General features: G+C 38.5%; 1 protein-coding gene across 2 annotated transcripts in view; it reads right to left on the minus strand.

The window, feature by feature from the left end:
• The window catches only part of znf385c (zinc finger protein 385C), a 123648-nt gene that overhangs the window by 26871 nt on the left and 75149 nt on the right, over positions 1–21628 (minus strand). The window lies entirely within an intron of this gene.

Consider the following 21628-nt stretch of genomic DNA (forward strand, 5'->3'; position numbering starts at 1 on the left):
AATGAAAAATGAAGACTTAGAAAACAATAATCTAGGATATGCTTTAGGACAAAGAAAAATATCTAAATCACTGCAGTTCTCAATTTCCTCAGTTAAGGTCAGTGTTCATAATTGGAATCTATGGGAGAGGTTAAGAAGCACAACACTGTGGACCAAAAAGAACAAACATTATATTTAACAGGAAAAAAAAAACATCTTATAAAACTTTTTGAAAATTGTTCAATAAACTTCAAAAAATATTCAAATGTGCCAGAATGTCAGAGGAGTTTCTCCCATCATAAGGAATTGAAAATGTAATTTTTTTAAATGTACTTTGGTGATCTTTAACTGATAACATGTACTTATTGACCTTAAATATGAAATTGTGGAAAAAGACAAGTAAACTTTTGGGAGGAAATACTTTTTTCTTAGCCTTGTAGCATTCAGAGGAGACCAAATGCACTGTTAGAAATTCAACTGGTATCGTATACAGCATGCACCTCAGTCAAGTGTAAGTCTGCATTTAAGAATTGATTTCCTTTTAAATGTAGACCACGAGGTGTTGGAGGAATGGGAAGTTTTACTGGGCATATGCACATTCTTAACCATCAAAGACAAAACAATCTCCAGTCCCTTCGGTGCGTGCACATAAACACATCATTTAACTACAGATTTATTGGCCGAGGAAAGGTGAGTGCGTGAGAGGAAGACGAGAGATATCGGATTTCAAATGGACCAAGGATGAAGAGATTTCTAATTTTCCGCCTGGCTGCGTTTCAGTGGACCAGTTCGCTCAGCTGCGCGCAGGCACTTATTCCTGCACCAGGATCAATCATTGGTGTCAGCAGCAGGTCACTGTAGCCACCCCAATGCATGCCTGTTGTTCAGCTCTTGTGGAAAACAAGAGCCAAGGCTGCACTGTTGCCCTAATAGTAAACAAAAGTAAAGCAAAAACCACAAATTTCACATAATCACCAGCTTCTGAACTATAACTGATCCACCTTCAAAGAGAATAGCTTCAATGTGAGATGAAAACAGGATCTTTTGTGCTTGAGATTATAGTGAAATTATTTTTTTAATTATTTGTAATTGCTGGTACATGTTCAGGTCAGCTGACACTTGGGTTTAACCAACATTTAACACTCCAAACTGCAAGTTAAAGCATAACTTTTTTTTTTATATAAGAGAACTGCTGCCACAGTGCGATTGTCAAAAAGCTTCCAGGAAACACTTGCTTGTATTTTGTCCCTTTTTTCCAATCTAAAAAACAACTTTACTGGTACACTAAAGCTGAAATTTATTGGCTCATGATGGAAACTGTGGCACAGTCAGGGGTGAGGATGCAAGAAATGTTTATTTTCTAAAGCTGCACGGTGCATTGGTGTAACAGCTTCCCCTCATCTGAGAAGTTCTTTCTTGAAAGCTTTCCTGCTGTTCACACCAAATCTTGTGTGAACAAGATTCTTTTAAAAGAATGAGAATTAGTTAATTATAAACTGTTGAAATATCTACTTGGAAAAACAAGTTTTTAATATAATTTTTTAAATTAAAATTTTAGAATTCAACTTTGAGTAATATGAAATATGTTCAAAACCAAACTATAATGCTAAAACAAATACAATTAAATTAGGTGAGACTTTAACACTTCATGAAAGTCATCAATGATAAGCAACTTTCATATAGTTCCTGAGAGAAAAACACAGATCCAGAGCAACAATCAGATATTGACTTATGAATATCATACATTAAATATGAGAGGCGCAGTGAGAAATTAGCTGCTTTTCACCTCGACAAGAACTGATCACAACTTGAGACAGCAGAGCTGATAGGCCAAAACTCAAAATAAGCTAGCCTGGAATCCAATGTCTTTTTCAAAGTGTTTATCTTTTCTGGGAGGCGTTTTGTGTTCAGTTTATCTTCTCAATAAAGTATCCTAAACTTCCAACAGGAAGCAAAATGTTCAAATCTCACCGTGGCGAAGGCAACCATCAAACTCATATTTGAATTTGTTAAAATTCAAACAATTTAGAAACAGTCAACTCTCTGTTTGACAAACAAAGAGTTGACAGAGACCACAAGCCCATTCTTTTAAAACCATTGCAAGCAATAAAATGTCAAAATGCAACGCAGCCATTGCTCTGTTAAATTTTGTGGTATACTTTTGTTCCCGTTTGTTGCGACACTTTCGAGATGCCTCTTTTGGAGTTGCTGTCAAGTTTGTGAACAGTGATTGTTGTGTTATGTGCGCCTTGTGAAGTGCAGAAGAGAGAGGACAACGGAGATGGGGATTCTGTCAGTACTCAGGGCTGTGGATTCCTCCTGCTTGGCAGAAGTGCCATCTATGACGCAAGATGCGCGTTTTGTGTGCACGATTAGTGGGTGTGGGACTGTGCATATGCTCCTTAGCTTGGAAATCAGGCCTGCCTTCGCCATATGCGGGCTCTCCTCTGCTGTCTGTCTGACACCCAGAACGAGGCAGCCCAGCACGGCTGCAGCCCACAGACACGTGGGCTGAAGCCGGCAGGGGATCGCTCCCACACACGGCATGCGCATTCACACAAAACACAAGGAAAAGCCAAGCTTTCTCTTGGCAAGACTGTAAGAGGAAAAAGATGGGCTTGCAGGGAGGACAGTTATCAGCTGATAGTACTTTCCCACCTCTCTGTTACTCCCCAGGCAGCTTATTAAATCAGGGGCTGGCTGTTTGCCTCTTTGGATGATAACACTGCCAGGGAGGCACAGCCTGAATCTATGCATGTACGACTGCAAATGTGGAAGTGTGTGCGCATGTGTACTAGGCGAATATCATGCACTTCCATTCCAGCAAAACTGCCTACGCATTGCTGAAAAACAAATGGCTCCTGGGCCAAGAGGAAAGTCAATATAAACAAATCCACAAAACCCATACACACACACATACAAAAATATATATGTATAAATACACACAGGCAGACGAAATCAAACAAGGTATAATTTTGTACTTGGCACATATTGTGAATGATTCTTAAGGGAGTACAGCTGAAAGCAAGCTGAGGCACAGTTCTTTATGAGGAGTTCATTTTTTATTTCAGAAGGCTTTTCCTATAAGTCTGCATCCTGTTCCACTGAGTAACAGACTCTCATGGGTTCACATTTGTATGTGGTTAGGCTACCATGTGGTTTGTCTGACCACGGTCATGGCTGCATCAAAGCTGAGATGTATTTACGCTTCACTTGCGGTTCAGTGTCCAGACAAGCGCTGGCAGTTGAGGCATGACCCAAAACCAAATGTTCAGCGTCTTTCTCTTCCTCTCCATCGCTCCCCCAGATGACTTTGGGAACATAGCTGACTGTCTCTGCAAGACCTTCCCCAGGCTGGCCTCCTCTTCCTCCTCCTCAACCCATCACAGCGCTGCATTCCTTCCTTTCATGAGTCACTGGGCTTGGTTACACAACAAACAGCCGTCACATTGCATCGACTCGGATGTGAGTGTGTTTGTGTGGCGCATCTGAGCCATGGAATTCAAACATAGATTTTTCAATTATTTTTTACATGTGCACCGAGGAAATACAGGGTTGCAGGATAAACTAGCAACACAAGCTGGAGTAAAACCAACAGCTCAAGATTCAAGTCGTCAACTGTAATTCTTGTGCAATTAGTCCTGTTTTGCAGTGGTTTTCTCATAAAAAAGGAATTTACGCTGCAGTGTAACTCAGGACCTTCATGACATTTCAAAATATAACTGAAAAAGTGAAAATAAAATAAAAAGAATCAACAAAGAAGTAAGATTAGCCAAAAGCAAAACAACAACAAAAAAGGCTTGCCGTCAGGCCCTTAGTTAAACACCTACAGCAAACGGCTTATGGAAGCTCTGCTGTACGATGTTGGATAGCAGAGTAAATATGGCATTGTGTTTTCCCCATTGTGCTTACATATGTTGGAAGAAAATGAAGAAATATACAAGTTTGTCTCGTTATTTTGTAATACTGCAATGGAGTAAGAATCTACAGTATATAAGAGACTAAGTTATGGTTTCATGTCCAGTTTGTTACCTCCTCCACGGAAATGCCTGGTTTATTTTATTGGCAGTTTCAGGAAAACAGTCAGTAAAAGAAAAACAATAAACAAAACTTAAATCCCAGAAGCTTTTAAACAGTATTTCAGTGGAAAGCCACCAGAAAGGACCAAACCTAAAACAAGCGCATTGGAAGGTTTCTACTTAAAAGTGCTATTGTGGAAGATGTGGGATTCACATGATTACTCAAGATGCTATGCAGCATATTATGTCCTGCTGAGCCACCAGAAACACAATAAATCACAAACTTCATGAACAGACATGAGAAACTGTTAGAGATATGCAAATAAATCTTTAACACCCACAAACCAAAAAAAAAGATATTTTGGCGGTGTGCATGTTTGTGATGATCTCTTGTGCCATGGAAACCATGCTGATGTTTGGCTCCACGCCTTTCCAATTGAAATTAAGATAACACTTATTAAAGTATGAAAAATAAAGGACTGAATATGACTGGACGGACAGATGCTTCATCACGCCCCTAAGCTTTGCCACCCTGGGCAGAAAGCCATCTTGCCCACATAAAAAAGTGCCACTATCCACAAGAAAAGCTCCAATTATAGTTCTCCTGCTCAGTGCCACTTAATCTTCTACATCAGAGAAAGCTACTACTTCTAGACAAAAGAAACCCCAATTTCATTTTATTTTTTTTTTTACTTTTAACAAAATGTAAATAACATACTGTTTCTCATGTGTTGACCTGAAAATTAATTACACGTTTTATTTAGGAAATAAAATATATAATTTGCTGAACTGCTGTTCACATTATGTTCAGCAATTTATCCCAAGTAATACTTTATAATGCAAAAAGGGATGGATTATTCTTCTCTGGTGGCTTCATTTGACAAAATATTTAAAAAAAAACATGGATTTTAGCATCATCCAAATGAATCTTTGTGTTGTCAAATAATTAAATTGGACAAAAAATTTTTGAACAAGATCAGTTTACTAATGTGTTCTTTCTTTTTTTATATATATATAAATTATGCTGTCATTCATAATTGTGCTTGTACTTTATCTTTTGGGGAGTCACTTAAATTGTTATAATCTACACCACAATCTGGAATTTAAACAGAATTGTAATAACTATGTAAATGTTCATCTGGCAAATTAATAGACCCCAGTGCAGACAAACACAAAACAACCCATCTATCACCGTTCCTTGTTTGGTGTCACAAATAAAAGACCCTGAACCTGTAAATAATTATTTATCTCTCAGAATGAAAACCTGTTTTAAAAATCCATTTCCTCTGACTGCTGTTGAATTTTGAGTGTCAGGCATCGGCTCTCTGATTCTCAGCTGCACCCACCAGCTGAGAAACAGTTGGACTGTCAGTTAGACCTTCATCATCAGGCTTCTGATCTGATTATCCAGCTGTGATAATAAATGCATCAACATCACAACTTAAAAGTGTTGAACAGGAATTTGCAAGGGAAATTGTTGACCGGTGAAATGATGTGCACTAAGTGCATGCAAAACCCAAACATAATTACCATACACAGTGTGGATGATTCCTGTCATTTTCCAGCTGCATATATTAAACTCACTTATAATGATGTTTAGCACAGTCCTTATTTGCCTGTCAGTGAGAAAGTTAGGTCCTGCTATGCACATATAAAGTCCTGGGCACTGTGCATCTGCAGTGGTGCTGTTTCATCCCCTGCGCCAGCTGCCCTGCAAACATCCCAGTGGCTCCTGCCCTGCCTTGGACCACAAGCTGATAGGACTGGATCTGACAGTACCAGAAAAGACTGCAAATACAGCATTGTGCATGAAGAGCTGGAGCTTTTTAGTTACAATGAACCAAACCAACAGAGCATCCTTTGGAGTGAGGTAGGAAATAAACCATGGTGTGTTGTGCATATAAATAGCTGCTTCAGATGTGCTGTGGCTGGAAACTCCAAATTGGGCTCATGGTGGATTGAATGTTTGTGGTCATTCGAGGGCTCACAATGACATTGAGCTGCTGTGGGATGTCCAAATGCACTCCAGAAACAGAGAGAAAAGTGACTCCTAACAGCCAATTAGCTTATAAAATGATCAGCAGGTGGTGTGAAAGAAGCTGTGAGAGGAGTTACAGCATCAACGGAGAACAATAACTAGATTAATTCAGTCATTTATCATTGGTGGTAGGGTGCAAACTGGACAGTCACCAGCTGATAACAGAGCCAAGAAACAGACACAGAACTCAATGATGGTTTAATTTCAGATTGCAAATGAATGATTCATGTTTTTAAAAGAATGGGAAAAAACCTTAAAACACAGTAAAAATGGCACCAGAGTTTAGAGAGACTGAAGATACTAAAAAATGAGCTAAGACAGAAATCAACAACTATAACAAATGTGTACTGTACATATTTCCAACAAGGTAGGCTCTTTTAATCCTCTTGGCTGAAGTGGTCTTTCTATTTGGAGGTTATGATTTGACAGCTGGAAAATAAATGAACTTATTTAACCAGAACCTTTCAAGATGCTGGTCACAAAGTGCTCTAGAGAACAAATTCAAATATCATTTTCTGTATTAATTTGGGCTTGATGTTAACTTTTTATTTTATGAACAGATTTCTTCTGACATTAAGAGCCAGAGTCAGCCAGAGTCCTGGGTTCAATCTGATAAAAGATCTCTGGGAGAAGCTAAATTACAAAAATCAGAACCCAGCAGTTACTAAATTACTAATTGCTTTTGAAAAACTAATACATTTTTAAGATCAGGCCCACGTTTGTGAGTATTTCTTGTCCTAAAACTTTAACATTTTGTAATGATTAATTGATGTGAATTTCATTGAGTCCCAGCTAAACTCTGCTGTTAGAGTAAAACAGCAGAGTTTAACTCTAGTAAAGAGTTTAATGCTAGTAGTGATCGCGATCCCTACTAGCTCATAGAGGAAAGGAAACATAGAATCTCCATAGACATACTAGACATAAACTCAATTTAGCTGTTCTCAACATAATAAGTGACACAATTTTTAAACTATGTAAATGCTACATTGCCGGTACTTGTATGTTCATTCACACACTGATGGCAATAACTGAAACTATAGCTGGCCTGGAGCAAACCGACAGAAGCGAGGCTGCCATGCAGTCAGTGTAAATGTTGGTGGATTACACATCCCTCTTTGTCATTGTTGTGCTTTGTGTTGTGGATTCGAAGTCTGATTTTCTGGCTCTTCGGTTCTTGAAGAGTTAGATGACATCTGACTACAAAGATTAATGTTTAATATGTCCAATAAATGGGTAGACCAATTCATCATAATAAATCAATGTGTGTAATTTACCCTCTGAAGACGTGAACAGTGGTTTTTTTTTGTGTGTTTTGTTTTTTTAACTGTTTTTGTGGTACAGCGGTTTGAACTGCCTTGTTTCTGAAATGTGCTGTACAAATAAACTTGACTTAACAGTCTAAATCTTTAACTCTGTACTTATCCATCTAAAAGAATAAAGACTCATGTTATGTAATGCAGAGCAAATCTAATGGCTGCATATTTATTAACCATTTATTAACCCGGCAGAATCATCTTATCATAATGAACACTGAAAATATGAGCTGCACACTCAGAAATATTACCAGATAAATATTTGCATTCAATTTCAAATTTTGGAAACTTTTATATCTACATGAACATTTTCTTTCTATATCCTCTGGATGATTCAGTATGTCATACTGACAGTACAGACTGGGAAATTATGTTTGTTTATCTGAGTTTTGCAGAGGGCCGTATGCTTCTGAACATGTACCTAGGAGAGAGATATCGTATAAAAATCTGTGCAATAAATATTTGACTAGAACATAGTGCTCAGTTTGCCTGCTGCCAAACAGTCAGGTTTTTATTTCACTATTAAAGCACATATGTGTTTGACCTCCTCTACAGTACGTTTGTGTGTCTGTGAGGCAAAGGAGCTAGCAGAGATCTAAAAATCTACATACAGAAGGATTATTTCAAGCAGAGAAACTTCTAATAAACCTGTGAAGAGGTTCAGAGAGGATTATGTTTAATCTCAGCACAGCTACTTCTCATCTGAGGTACTCTCGTCTCTCCTAAAAAAAATCTCTCACATGTGCTTTGCCCTCTTTTCTCCCTCTTCTCCCAGAACCGCCAAAGGTGCCAGGCTGTTCCATGTGGCCTGATTACATGCAAGGCTAAGCACAGTTTGACCCATGACCAAAAGTAGAGCAGTCACCACAAGAGTGATGACTTCAGTACTCCTTTTTAAAAATATGCAACTTCAGAAGAATGCTTTAGAGTCAGCTCATCCTACACAAACATCACCTCTACTCAATTAGAAGCTACCGAAATTCTAAGAAAAATATATGCATATATATTTTTATACAATATTTCCCTGGGCTACTTTATCACAATTTAGAATAAATGTAAACTAATTGGTGGTTTGACCTTGAGCTTCAACTTTACTGAATTAAAAAATTCAAAAACTGAGTCATGAGGGGAAAGTCGAACCTCTATAGGTTAGTAGATTGCCACAAAATGCCTAAAAGGCAGCCTAATTGGTAATTCTATTCTTACAAAAAATGTTGGGTTTTCCTAGTTCACAGAGGGAACTACAATAAGAATTTCCAAACATGTTCTTTTTTTGTTTGAACCTATAAAATGCAGAGAAAGATGTTGTCTCCTTGTTAGCACAACAACAATAAGCAAATGACACTGTGTTGTTTCCAACCTGCAATAAAAACTTGGGTGTGACATCATCAGAAAAAAACTGAAAAGCACCAATAGTTACATATCATCCCAGTTGTCACACCAACAGGATTTTCTCTTGTTTTATTCTTTCTCTTTGACATTTTGACAATTCAGTTTTGGATTCAAACTTCTGGCTGAAAATTCATAACATCCTGCAGTCTGACAGCAACCAGTCCATGTATAATTTGGAAGTGAGCATCTTCCCAAGTGAGAGCGTTGTCATTTTGTCGTGGCAGATTATTTTGTTCCAGTTGCTTTGTGAGACTCTTGTTCCAGGAAGCAGAGGGCTGCAACTATGTGTGGATAGCCGGTAAATATTCCAAACCATAAATTATTTGGAGCACTGGGAACAGGGTGTGGGTTTCAGCGGTAGCATTAAGCCAAAGCATTCTGCTGACCATCCAATCAGTCCACACAGAGGTGTGAACTCTGCTGGCAAAACGTACTGAGCAAAAACTACAACTACTTCACACAGGACCGAAGTATGCCGTCACCATGATGATAAACCACAATCATGACCAAGAAGGTTGGAGGACTCTCACTCAGGCACACATATCGGGGAATGTACTGGGTTTTATATCCAAGACCTTTCAAAGATCGTATACGTATTAGGTGACATAGCGCAATCTAAGCTTAGACTGAAGAGAGTAACCAGATAGAAAATGGAAAGGAAAAAAAATAGACACACAGATTTAAGCCTCAAATGAAAATCTACATTTAAAGCAAGTGACAAAAGAAAATAATAAACTAAATAAATAATCCACATAAAAACCTTCACTTTCAAGCACAACCACACAAAATACAATGGAGGTACTGCAACTTAAAACTCCAAATTTGTCTACTTGTTTCATTTTATTGACTTATATCTTCTCTCTGGAAGTTAAAAATATTTTTCACCATCAAAGGAAATGGTAAAAAATCTTGGACGCATTCATTTAAATTTGGAAATTGACACGTTATATTAAAACTTTACAAGATTTATTTTGTTTTATGTTACTGTTACACATTTAGTTTCTAAAGTGTCGTAGAATTTCCCCAAACTGTTAATCTTCCAAACTGAAGACAGGCTTTGAATTTACAGCCTTTTGGCTCAGCAGTGAGATGAGGCGGTGCTGTAACAGGACCTCGTGGAGATGCTTCTTCTCCCAGGGTGAGTCTATAACGAGTTCTGTCAGGCAAACGGTGAGCAGCGTGTTGCTACCAAGTCCAACCTGAGTAGAGGCGAGGCCCATCTGTCAAAGAGAGACGATAAGCCTGGAGCCATCCAGAAACAAATTGCTCAGACTCCCTACTGTGAAGCCCTACCAGGCACCGGCTGCAGATAGGATACAGAAATGCTACTGACTCCTGATGTAGCAGCAGAAGCAAGAAGGGAGAGTGGGGATGTTAGGAACACATAAATCCATGCAGATGGTGCTGACAACAAGCCCCTGCTCTGAAGCACTCGGTTGAAATGTCAGAAAAGAAAACTTTGCCATCTTTATGACATTTACTTGACCTTTGAGGTCAATTAAATCAATTATAGCATATTTCAGCAAAGAGAACTGTGTTGCTGAACATGTAAGGGGTTAGTCATTCACTTACCACTAATCAAAACCAACTCTACACAGGTAGCCTTCATTTAAAGGACCTGGAAATACAGAGGAGACCAGAACCACAAGACCTTAGTGGTCTGGAAGGTTGATACAACAACAGCAGCTATTTCATGTATTTTTGGTGTAAAGCCATTCAGTAAATTGTAAGTTTACAGGAGTATTTTAAAGTCTATTTTCAGAGGGAGCCTGTATAAGGACTTCAAAACTTCCCGATTTCAGTGAGAACAAGAGCAGCAACATTCTGGATCAGCTGCAGCTCTGTGATTGATTTTTAGTCAGACCTGTGAAGAAACTATTGCAGTAATCAAAGCCAGAAAAGTTAAATGCATGGATGGGTTTCTCTTGATCTTCTTGGGACATTAGTCCTTTAATCTTGGAAACATTAATCAGGTGATAGAAGACCAATTTGGTAATTATCTTTATGTCTCATTGAATGCTCAGGTTTGACTACATCACTACATCCAGATTTCGGACATGGTCAGTAGTTTCTAACTGTAATAAATGTAAATACAAGACTTTCAGAAAGTGCTCCTACTGCCTATTGTTTATTTTTATTCTAATTATGCTGCTGCTGACTTTGCCTTTTAAAAGAGATCTTTGGCATTAGCCTAGTAAAGTTGGTTAAATAACCAAAAAAAACAATGACAGAAAACAATATGATCGACATTAAAGAGTGCCAACTTCATAAGCATGCCCAAGATCATAAGCTTTTCTACTAGGAATTCTCATAATTAGCAAAAGCATTGAAGCCACAATAGCACAACTTCTAATTCAACAATACACAGATACACAACGATACACAACGATACACAACAATACACAACGATACATGGTGTCATGAACACTGGTATGAGGAGGTGAGATCTTTCCAGGTTCATGCAGAAAACAGATCCTTGAAGCCTGAGAGACTGTAGAAAAAGTTAAAGTACAGCAGGATTGACAGGAACTCGGATGAGGTTTAGTTCCACAGCAGATTGAGTAATTTGTGTAAACGGTGTAAAGTGCAACATAGTGTTTTACATGAATAAATATCAGACTGGTCAGCCAAGCATCATGGGCCATGATGGCGACCATGACAACTCATTATAAATTGATTAGCTGCGGTAGGCGAGCTGGAATGACGGGATCTTCAAAGGAGAAAATAAGCACAAGACTAAAGTTGCTTTCTAATTTTATCTCCTCAGCTGCTGAGATGAGGACGGAAACATTTCCTCGAATGAAGGGTGATTGGGCTATTGCAGCATAAGAAAAGGAAGGTACAGTTCTAAGTAAACAGCCAATTCTTCAAACACCATCGTCTAATTTGCAGAGGAAATACACCCTGTGCATTAATCACTATATTTTGAGATGCAATTTATGTGGAAATTATAGGAACTGCAGGCAAGAAGTTTAACAACGATAGCAAACTGCTCACAGAAAGAACATTTTCTTTTTCATTTTCACATTTCTTGTAATGCAAAAAATACCTTTTCAGTCCATCGAAACAAATAAATGATCACTTTAGTCCACTGCAGTTAAGTGTTTTTTCTCTTACCATTTTCAGATTTTGGGTTTATTTGAAAACAACAAATTACATCTTGCCTTTAATAGTATCAATAGTGCCACTAAAGCCAATCAAATCTCTTAATGGAAATGTGTACGGTCATTAAAGGATTTTCTGCTCTTTTTACATATGGACCATAGGGGAGGAATTTTATTTTAAACTTTGATCCTCACACAAAGTAGGGATGTGGACGGGTAGCTGTCATAAAATTTAATAAGCAAAAAAGTTATATGATGGTTACAGAACAAGAGCCAATGTGGCGTCAGCTGTGAGGGTGATGTACAACTTGGCTCATTTTCTATAATGCGATTGGAGCAGACAAAATGAAGCAAAATCTGTCACATTTCCTGATAAATACCTTTGCTGACTGAAAGCAGTCAACATAAGGGCAATAATTTAAATCATACAGTGTCAGTCAAGTCCCTGGTCTGCTAAAGGATGATACAGTGTTAAAAAGCAATTACCCCCGGTTGCTTTTTAAAATGTCCTCCCTCTCAGTCAGCAGCGGCCTTGGGAATTAAACTAGCTAATTTTGCCCAACCTGGGCTGTAATTGTTTCAAATTAGCCTCATGCCTCAGCATCACCGCCAGAATAACTGCTCATGAACAGGAAGATTAATCTGCAGAAGCACATCTGTGAGACTTAATTTACGGGTCGCAGTGCCATGCCTTGTGGATCCATTAGACTAATTTTGTTTTCAATCCTGTGCAGCATATGCAGCTAAACCAATCTGACATGGTGCTGGGAAAACCGTGCAGAGTTTGTACAAACTATTTAGAGCTTGTATACAGTCTGAAAAAAACTAATATGCATTTTAATGTTTTGGCAGAGAAAAAAAAACGTTTGCATAAATAAAATAAACTGAGAATGTGTAGATGTATTTATCAATAGGTTGTTCGCATGAGAAAGAGGTGAAATATCTCCATGACAAAATATCCAACATCTTACTGCCTCCAGTTAACTGGGGATTGAGCTCCAGGAACAGTCAACAAACTTTTGTTGTACAAAGGAAGTGACATAATCCATCCAAAATCAGCTTCTAACCAGCCGGTGCTGAGAAATCAGTTACTGGATTGTGAACCAATTTTAGGCTGAGAGAGGACAGGCCATTCAACAAGCTCTCTGAACGCAAACTGCAAATTGAAAGGCTTTGTGAGAAGCTACTGTGCCCTTTGTTGTCTTCTTCCTCCTCTCCTCAGAGTTCTGGCATGCAGATGTCTCATCTCATTCCTCAAGCTTAATTACAAAGATTGGAGAATGGCATAAAGGGATGACTCTTATGAGGAACCGCACTGCAGGTGGCGTAGATACAGGCAGCTGGCATGATTTTAAATAGGGAAACTTCAACCCAACAAAGAATTTCACATCCTGCTCCACTGCCAGTGCCACTCACTTTCTCGTGCTTCTCAAACCTTCCAACATTAGGATAGTGTGGTTGAAAAACAATGTGGCCGCCAGTGATAGTGTTATTTGTCGCCTACTCCTGCAGTAGATACCTCCTGCTCTTCCTGGGTGCAGGGAGGAAACATGGGACTGAGAAGATAAGGATTCTTATCAGAATTCGTGCAGGTGTTCGGTGGAGCAAAGACATAACACGATTCCAGAGCTACTACTTGACAGAGTGGGAGAAAGAAGACGGTGGAGTGGACAGTTGGAGGTAAGGGTAGCAGAAGTATGAGTTGTTAGCAGGTAAGCCTGTGGCCAGCATTTTATAGCTGTAAAATCCCTGCAAGTGCCACAGTTTACTGCAGCTTAGGCACCTGCTGGTTGGGTGATAAGGAGAGAAAACCAATCAGTGTGGCTACCCAGCAGGCTTGACGGCTGCATCTTCACATTCTACTTGAGTATTTCTCTCAGACATAAACTGCCAGATTTAAAGAGGACTTTATCAACAAAACACAAAATATTGTGTTTCTGTTGAACAGAAATATAGTTTCCCTCCACTCACTTTCCTTGTGGAGTGGATGGAAAAACATTTTTTTCAACATTTTAAAAGTAAAAATCAGAAAAGTGGGGTGTGTATCCCACTTTTCTGAGTCAGAAGCCACATTACAGGTTGGGTATGTCTCTACCAGGTTTACATGTCTAGAGAATGAAATTTTTGAGCATTTGTCTTTGCCAGTTACTCAAATTCACTTGGATTGGATAGAGACAATCTGGAAAAACTCTTGTTCAACTCCTGAAGCAAATTCTTAATTAGATTTAGGGCTGGACTTTGATTGGACCATTCTAACACATGACTATACTTTGATCTCCAAACCATTTACACATACCTGTGGCTGCATATCTATGGTTGTTGGATTGTAGAATGATAAAGTAGTCGTAGGTTTGGCAAAGCTCTCTCAATTTTAAGATGATTGAACAGTGCTTTGTCTGTTCAAAGCATAAAAAACATAGTTTTGCTGTTTTTCCCACCTATTTTGAGAAAAATAGATAGGAAGAACTTGTTGTCTTTGTAATGAGTAAATATGGCCTTGCTTTGCAGAAGTATAATCTTCAAAACTAACCATGCAAAACAGTGGAGCGCCAAAGAAGCTTTTTGTGCCACCACTGCCATCTCAAACCAACTTTATCACCCACAGAGGTCAAGGACATGCAGCCTGCTCCTGAGTGAGTCCTCAGACACTCTAGCAAGAGTTTCTCATTAGTGTGATTCCAGCTGAGGATTAGAACGCAGACCGTACGGATGCGATTTTGCTCGTCACGGTTGCACTCAACCTCCACCAGCTCTTGAATTATTCATTTCCTGTTTACAGCAGGCGACAGGTGCATGACCTCTGTGATGAGCACCCAGGATGTTGGAGGGAAGTAGTGACAAGGGAAGGGAAGAAAGGATAGGAGTAGGAAGGAGGGAGAAGTTGCAAAAGAAACTGCCAATTTTTCAGGCTCAGGTGCACACAGAGATTAAGGAGTTTCATGCTTTTAATTTTAATTCCATGGCAATGCATGAAAGCTTAAAAAGCAGTCACGTGAAGATCCAAAGAGAGGTGTTGTCAAAAATAAAGCGAGGAAAAACAAACTGCCGAAATGGGTGTGTAGCATATGTTAAGGAAGCTCTACATTCAGCACATCAGCTGAGTGGCATTTACTGTAACCTTTTCCTGGGCTTTTAATAACTGGCAAAGAATCAGCAGAAACACGGATCACTGCAATTCACAAGGGAGCACTGAGACATGCAAACAGATATCCAATTGCTTGTGGTCATATGAGCCCATAAAAACTGGTTTTGGTGGTTTGAACCTGAGAGTTAACTTCAAATGTTTTTTCGTAGTTTTTTTTTTTGTTTGTTTCCAGCTGATACTTAGCCCTGAAAAAGTGAAAAAAAACAAAAACCACAACATCTGACTGAGCTAGCAAATCCAATTTAGTAAAGTGCTTTAGCAAACAAATTAAAAAAAACTGTTCCTTTGGGGAGGGATGAATTACAATCAAATAGGGAATGAAATTTGAAAATACTGTATTTTTTAAAAATGTATCCAGAGTGGGAAAGAAAATAATTATCATACTTTTCCAGACCACATAAGAACCTGGTTATATGAATCCTGGTTTATATATCATGCTACATGTATTACACTATTGCAAATGTTGTCTGAAAGAAAAGAAAAGCACAGTCCCGGATTGTTCGGATTAACACCATGGAAATATTAAATTGAATCTCAGGAATCCATTCTTGTCCACTCACTATGGACAACGTGACTCATTGTATTAGAGGAACAAGCGTTCTATTTCTCTGTATGCATGCTGATATGAACATTTACACAAACACATACTGACAAAAATTGATTCAAAAGGAAACAGGCTCCCTCCAAAATGATGAATGAAATTCACATTCAGGCAACTGTGGAAACAGACAAACTGATCGCTCCGTCGGTCAACTCCTGCTTGAAACAAAATAACAAACCACTGAATGATGTAGTGAGCTGTCCCCTTTGGTTGCGAACAGGGAAGGGAACCACATATCAGAGACGCCAGCTACAAATGGCCCGTCTCTGTAACCAGCCTCTCCTGTTCTCTCAACTGTGCATCCACAGAGACCCTGGCAGATCTCAGAGACAGATTAATCTCAACTGCTGGAGTGGCTTCAAGTGTCAAAGCATTACTGTTTATCAGGAGAGCGCATGGCTGAGACAAACTGACGACCTGCGGTTATCTGGGATGGATGGACACCCACAGAGGGGCAGTACAGTAAAACACATTGTATTTGAAGGCTTGATCATCTGAACTCTTACTACTGACTTGCATGTGCTGGAGCTATAAGAATTAAAACCTGCAACACCTCATTATGAGTTGTTCCACAAGTAAAAATCTAAAAATCCAAGTTTTTGACTTTTTGATAATATGAGATCATCTTTAATAATCTCTAACTGCTTTACATCAGGTGGCAGAAAGATGTAGACCTAGACTACATATTTTAGATATTTCATTTGTCTCATTGGAAATGTCCTCTTTTTTAATTATTATTAAATATCCCGTTTTATGTCATCAGACATATTTTATCTCTGGACAAAGAAAACCTGAGTAGAAAAAAAAGTACTTTTCAAATTATGATTTAATTTTTTAAGAAAACGTTCAATCAACCAACTCTAACTCCTAACAATTTGCCTGAACAAATTTGGAAAAAAAAAAAAACTTGCGGGGTTCCTTAAGGCTCAATCTTAGGGCTCCTTTTACATTTTTAGCTTTCATTAGCTCAGATTATAACATTTAGGATAAAAAAGGACATTACCAAAGCTACATGCTGACTTCATGGCTCCATTTTATAACTAGAAAGCAATGATCACATCCAAAATCTACTCAGACCTCAAAAACTCCTGGATGACTTCACTGCACAAGTAATTTACCAATTACAGAACAAATCCCTACATTTTGAGACGATGTCGACTACTTCATGTTGTCAGATGGTGAGAGAGAGTTCTTGATTCAATAGGTCAAGCAGTTAAAAGTTTCAGGGATCTTTAAAGTCATATAAAATATTCTGAAACAAACTAATGCTCATCTCTTTGTTTTGATAATGTTACAAAGAACAGTGAGTTTCATCATCTTTATTTACAACCCTCACACAGTGAGAAACTTTAGAAACCTTCCTCTGTTTTTGTATCAGTGGCAAGCATGCTTTTTTTTCTAAGGCAATGTTTTATGAAATAATCATCTGACACAATCTTTGAAATTTTGGTTGCATAGTTTGAGTTGTATTCTTCTGCAATTCTTTTTTGAACCAAATGAATTGATCTGACAGATCAGGTTATCCTCTTCAATTCAAACGGTTTGAAAAGGAGCTTGCTTTAATAGCGATGAAACAGTCAAATTTTCTCTTCACTTAGTGACTGTTGACTGTTGACCGGCTGCTAAAACAGAGTAACATAAAAAAAGAGTCATTCTCAATGTGTCTATTGGCAAGCTTAAAAAGAAAAACAGATAAAAGAAGAAAGTCAATAACAATGTACCACAGTTGTGACCTTTAACCATCACATTCAAAATGTTATTATAGCCTAACATTTTTGACTTGAACCACAAAATTCTATATATTACTTGTGATTCGATAACTTATTGGCAGAAAAGTAGAATGCATACCTCAAAAACATGGGACATAAGCTAAAACCACATTTTCATCCATATTAACATTTTTTTAAGTAATCCTTAAAAGCATCCTCCACATGACAAGCCTCAGAAGCTGATTGGTCTTTTGGCTTCTATATTGTTTAACCTCCTTTGACTCTTTGGGGACTCAACTCACCCACCTTATTCTGTCTGATGTCTGCTGAGACAAAGAGGATTAAACATTAATCTGGCCTTAACAGCAGGAGAGTATATTCTCCACAACAGCACTACAGAGAGCAGGGTTAATCAAGAAATCATGAACATCCAAGAGGGAAAAATTACCCCTCATAAAATTTAATTCCTTCAAAGACGGTGAATTTAAAGCAGAAGCAAACATTTGATTGGACTTTGTTACGCTTGAGTGTTTCTATTAGGATTATAAAAAGAATTACTCATTCAGTCCATTTAAACTCAGTGATTTTATGCTTTTTTAAAATTAATATTAAACCTAAACTCAATATATTAAATAAATAAATAAAAAATGCAATTCCATATTCAGCTCAGCTCTTTCCATCAAAACCCAGCATGGGTCAAAAAGAAAAGGGAGGCACAAAGGCGTCTGATGAGGTGACAAAAACAGGAATGATTGTAATAGAGAGCAAACACTGGGTTTGATTGCAGTAATGAGCAAATGGCCTTAACAGGTGGAAGCATAGCTGGGGAAGTGTACAATTCGCAATCCCCCCACTCATTAGTAAGCAAATGAATTCAATCACCTCTCCTTTGGTAAGCGGCTTGATAATTCCCCACAAAGTGGCGTCTGGCTTCAGCCGCAGAGAGTAGCTTTAATAGGAGCCGAGCTGTTAATGCATCATTCTCCACCGAGTCTGTGCTCAGCGTTCCACTAAGATCAGCCGGAGCACAATTGTTGGCCTCGAGCAAACAAACCCGAGTCAATTAGGTTGGGGCTCTGCAGGGAGCAGTGACAAGTGTTTTTCTTGGACTGGCTCCAATGGCTTTACAAATTTTATTCATATGTCCCTTGAGGGAAAAGGCAGCATGCCCCTGGTGTGTCCAGCAGGGCCGCAGTAAGAGTGATGATTTTCTCAAACACACGAACAAAACCTGAGCCTTGACATTGCCCGGGTCACGTACTTCACCGTCTGGCTGTGACATTTCCAGCGTCAAAGGCCAATCAATATATTTGTTGTGTAAGAGCGAGCAAAGAAGTGAAGCACTCAACAACCGCTTAAAACTGAAGGAACCACAGACGAACCTAATCTCTCTATAGCTGGCAACAAATCCACTCTGCAGCACTAATCAATTCGTTAGGCAGCTTCTTTTTGAGTACACACACACTCATGTAAGGCACTGTGATGATTAGCCTGTCCCACTTAATCAGGTCCTATTACAGACACCTGCAAGGTTGCAACAGTCTTATATGATTATGCATAATCATAGAAATGTCTCATTTGAATGATAAGCAACATCAGAAAAAAAAGAACGTGATTCATATCTGCTCCAAAAGAAATCAAATGTTCTCGAATATGAAACTATTCCTGTGAGCTGGAGAATACATATATATATATATATATATATATATATATATATATATATATATATATATATATATATATATATATATATATATATATATATATATTTATATTTTTATAAAACATCCACATAAGACTTAATCTCTCGCACATAATTTTGCATATATTGTGCAGGCGTATAAATGCACACAAACACCCACACAGGGCTGAGGGGGAAAAAAAAGCCTATCTACTGTGGATAAAAAACATCCCTTATCAGCTTCCTCATAGAGGAGCCGGGAATGAAGGCATTTACTCAAATGAAAGAGGCAGCTTTTGGAGATAAGCCGAGAGAGACGAAGCCCAACTAAGCTTGTGGATTGGACTGGGCCAGCGCAGAGAACAGAGGACAAGAAAAACAGACAGAGAGGGCGAATACATGGATGGACGGACAGACGGATGGATGGGTGGATGACATTGTGACAACAAAGCAATGGATCATTTTCAAAGCCATTTTAGGAACCAGATGTGTGTGCATATTAAAGAGTGTTTAGGTTTTGTCTGATGTGGAAGTGTCTATGTAAAGAGCATTTAGAGGATGTGGGTGTGAAAGGCATTGTGTTGACCTCAGTGCATGTGCAGGTCTGCACCTTCTGTCGATCTGTGTGCTCAGCATCGGCTCAGTCGGCACAGCGAGCTGGCACATCTTCACTGCTGTGCCGAGCTGTGAGCCGTGCTAGAATAACCTACTTCAAAGAGAGCCATTGTCACACTCTAATGTGCCGAACGACAGCCAGTGCCACAGAAATCAGCGCGCACTGAGACTGGATATTCCCTCTGAGTCTCTGTGAAATGGGGGGAGGAAGAGGAAAGATAGTGAAGGATTTGTTCACAAACAGAGTTCTGTGCCAACATTAATCATGTAAGCTCTCATAAAATCATTAGAGCTGATCATTTGCAGTCAGGCGCTCCACAATGACATAATGCTGACTGGAAGAAGAAAGAAGGCCAATTTTTAGAAAAAAAAAAAAAACACTACTGGCCAACATAGACATAAAAACCTGTGTGGAAGATGGCAAAATGAAGCCAGTTTGTTTCATCAGCTTGTGTTATACAGTTAGCACCTCAGGCACTCTCTACTAACACATTTCATCATTTTACATATATATGTTTTATAAACTCTTTAAGTGCTTCATTTAGTCTGCTTATTTAAGACCACCAGTTTCCAACCTTAACCCTCAAGATCTACTATCCTAAAGGTTTTAAATGCACAACACAGCTAAATAAAATGATTGAATTATCTCTTCAGCATCACATCAAGTTTGGCAAAGGCCCAATAATGAGCCATTCATTTGATTCAGGTGTGTTGTACCAGGATTGCATCTGAAAGCTGCAGGGGGGGAGATTTTGAAGACTAAGGTTGGAGACACCTGCACTAAAAGCTAATATAAAGAAAAAAATGATGCATTAAAAATTAACTTGTTTGTCACATTCTTTGGACAAATATCAAGATACCCATATTATTAATTTACTAAAAAAAAAAAAGCACATTTCAAATTCAAAATGAAAAAAAATATTTCTTTGAGTATATTCAAGCAGTTTTATTGTGTTTCTTAATGTAAAAATAAACAAGACTTTTGAATTAAACAGGTTTTTGCCAGTTGTAGTGTTTACGTCCTCCTCTAGAGGGCATAAGTCGAGTGCAGAATTCAGCACAGCGGATTTTTGAGAAAAGTACCAGCTTTATTTAAGCAGTTGAAGTTGCAAAAAATGCAAGTATGAAAAATGACAGGATTAAAGTTACAGGGTCAAAATATTTTTTTTTCCTGGGGAATGGAAAAAAAACAACAACAATCTTTCATACACCAGTCAATATGCAGTGGCTTTTTGCCCCCAGCCAAGTAAGGCAGAAGGCAGAAAGGGGGCTGCCCAGAGTTCCATTTATGCATGAACCACCACTGCTTCTGGCAGTGTGTATTTGCTCTGATTTATGTAATTAATCAAATATCAATTTGATTAGAGCAGCATTTTCCTCTGTGTGAAGAAAATGCTTACAACATAAATATTGGTGATTGCATCTCAGAAGCGTGAATAGAAAATGCAAACCACTACTTTTTTTGCAATTGCATTTTGTTAATTGATTAATGTGCAATTATTTGCCATTTTGCAGCCTTTAGCAGAACTCTCATGATAAAAATTTCTTAAAATAAAAAAATATCTCTTCCAGGTTTACACAAGTTTAAAAAGTCTAAAACCATGTTTACCAATTTTTTAAAGTTGTGTGTTTAGGGAGAGTATGTGAAACTGCATCTATTCTGTATTTTGCATACTCTTACTCCTTTACAATAGCTTAAGATGTTTTTGCTGGTGTGTGCAAGAGCATCTAGAGGTATAATTGGATAATAATTCCCAGTCAGAGTAATTAATCTGAAGAGCAGCAGGCTGTAAAGGGCTCGCGGCGTGGCAAGCAGTACGAGTGTAAATCAGAAGCTTGGTGGATAACAAAGAAAGCGGTTAGGGTTGAATCAGTGCGTCTTCTGTTTACACTTAGCCACATTTATACAAGAGCTGCACTCTATTATGTGCTTTGAACCCCAGGGTATTGCAGATCGGTGGTCTGGGCACCTGAGTCTGAAGGCTGGAGCTGACTGTAAAATCAATGGACTGTCTTACTTTCACAGCTGCCG

Source organism: Poeciliopsis prolifica, unplaced genomic scaffold (genome assembly GCF_027474105.1).
Source record: "Poeciliopsis prolifica strain line A6 unplaced genomic scaffold, Auburn_PproV2 SCAFFOLD034, whole genome shotgun sequence".
NCBI classification, from domain to species: domain Eukaryota; kingdom Metazoa; phylum Chordata; class Actinopteri; order Cyprinodontiformes; family Poeciliidae; genus Poeciliopsis; species Poeciliopsis prolifica.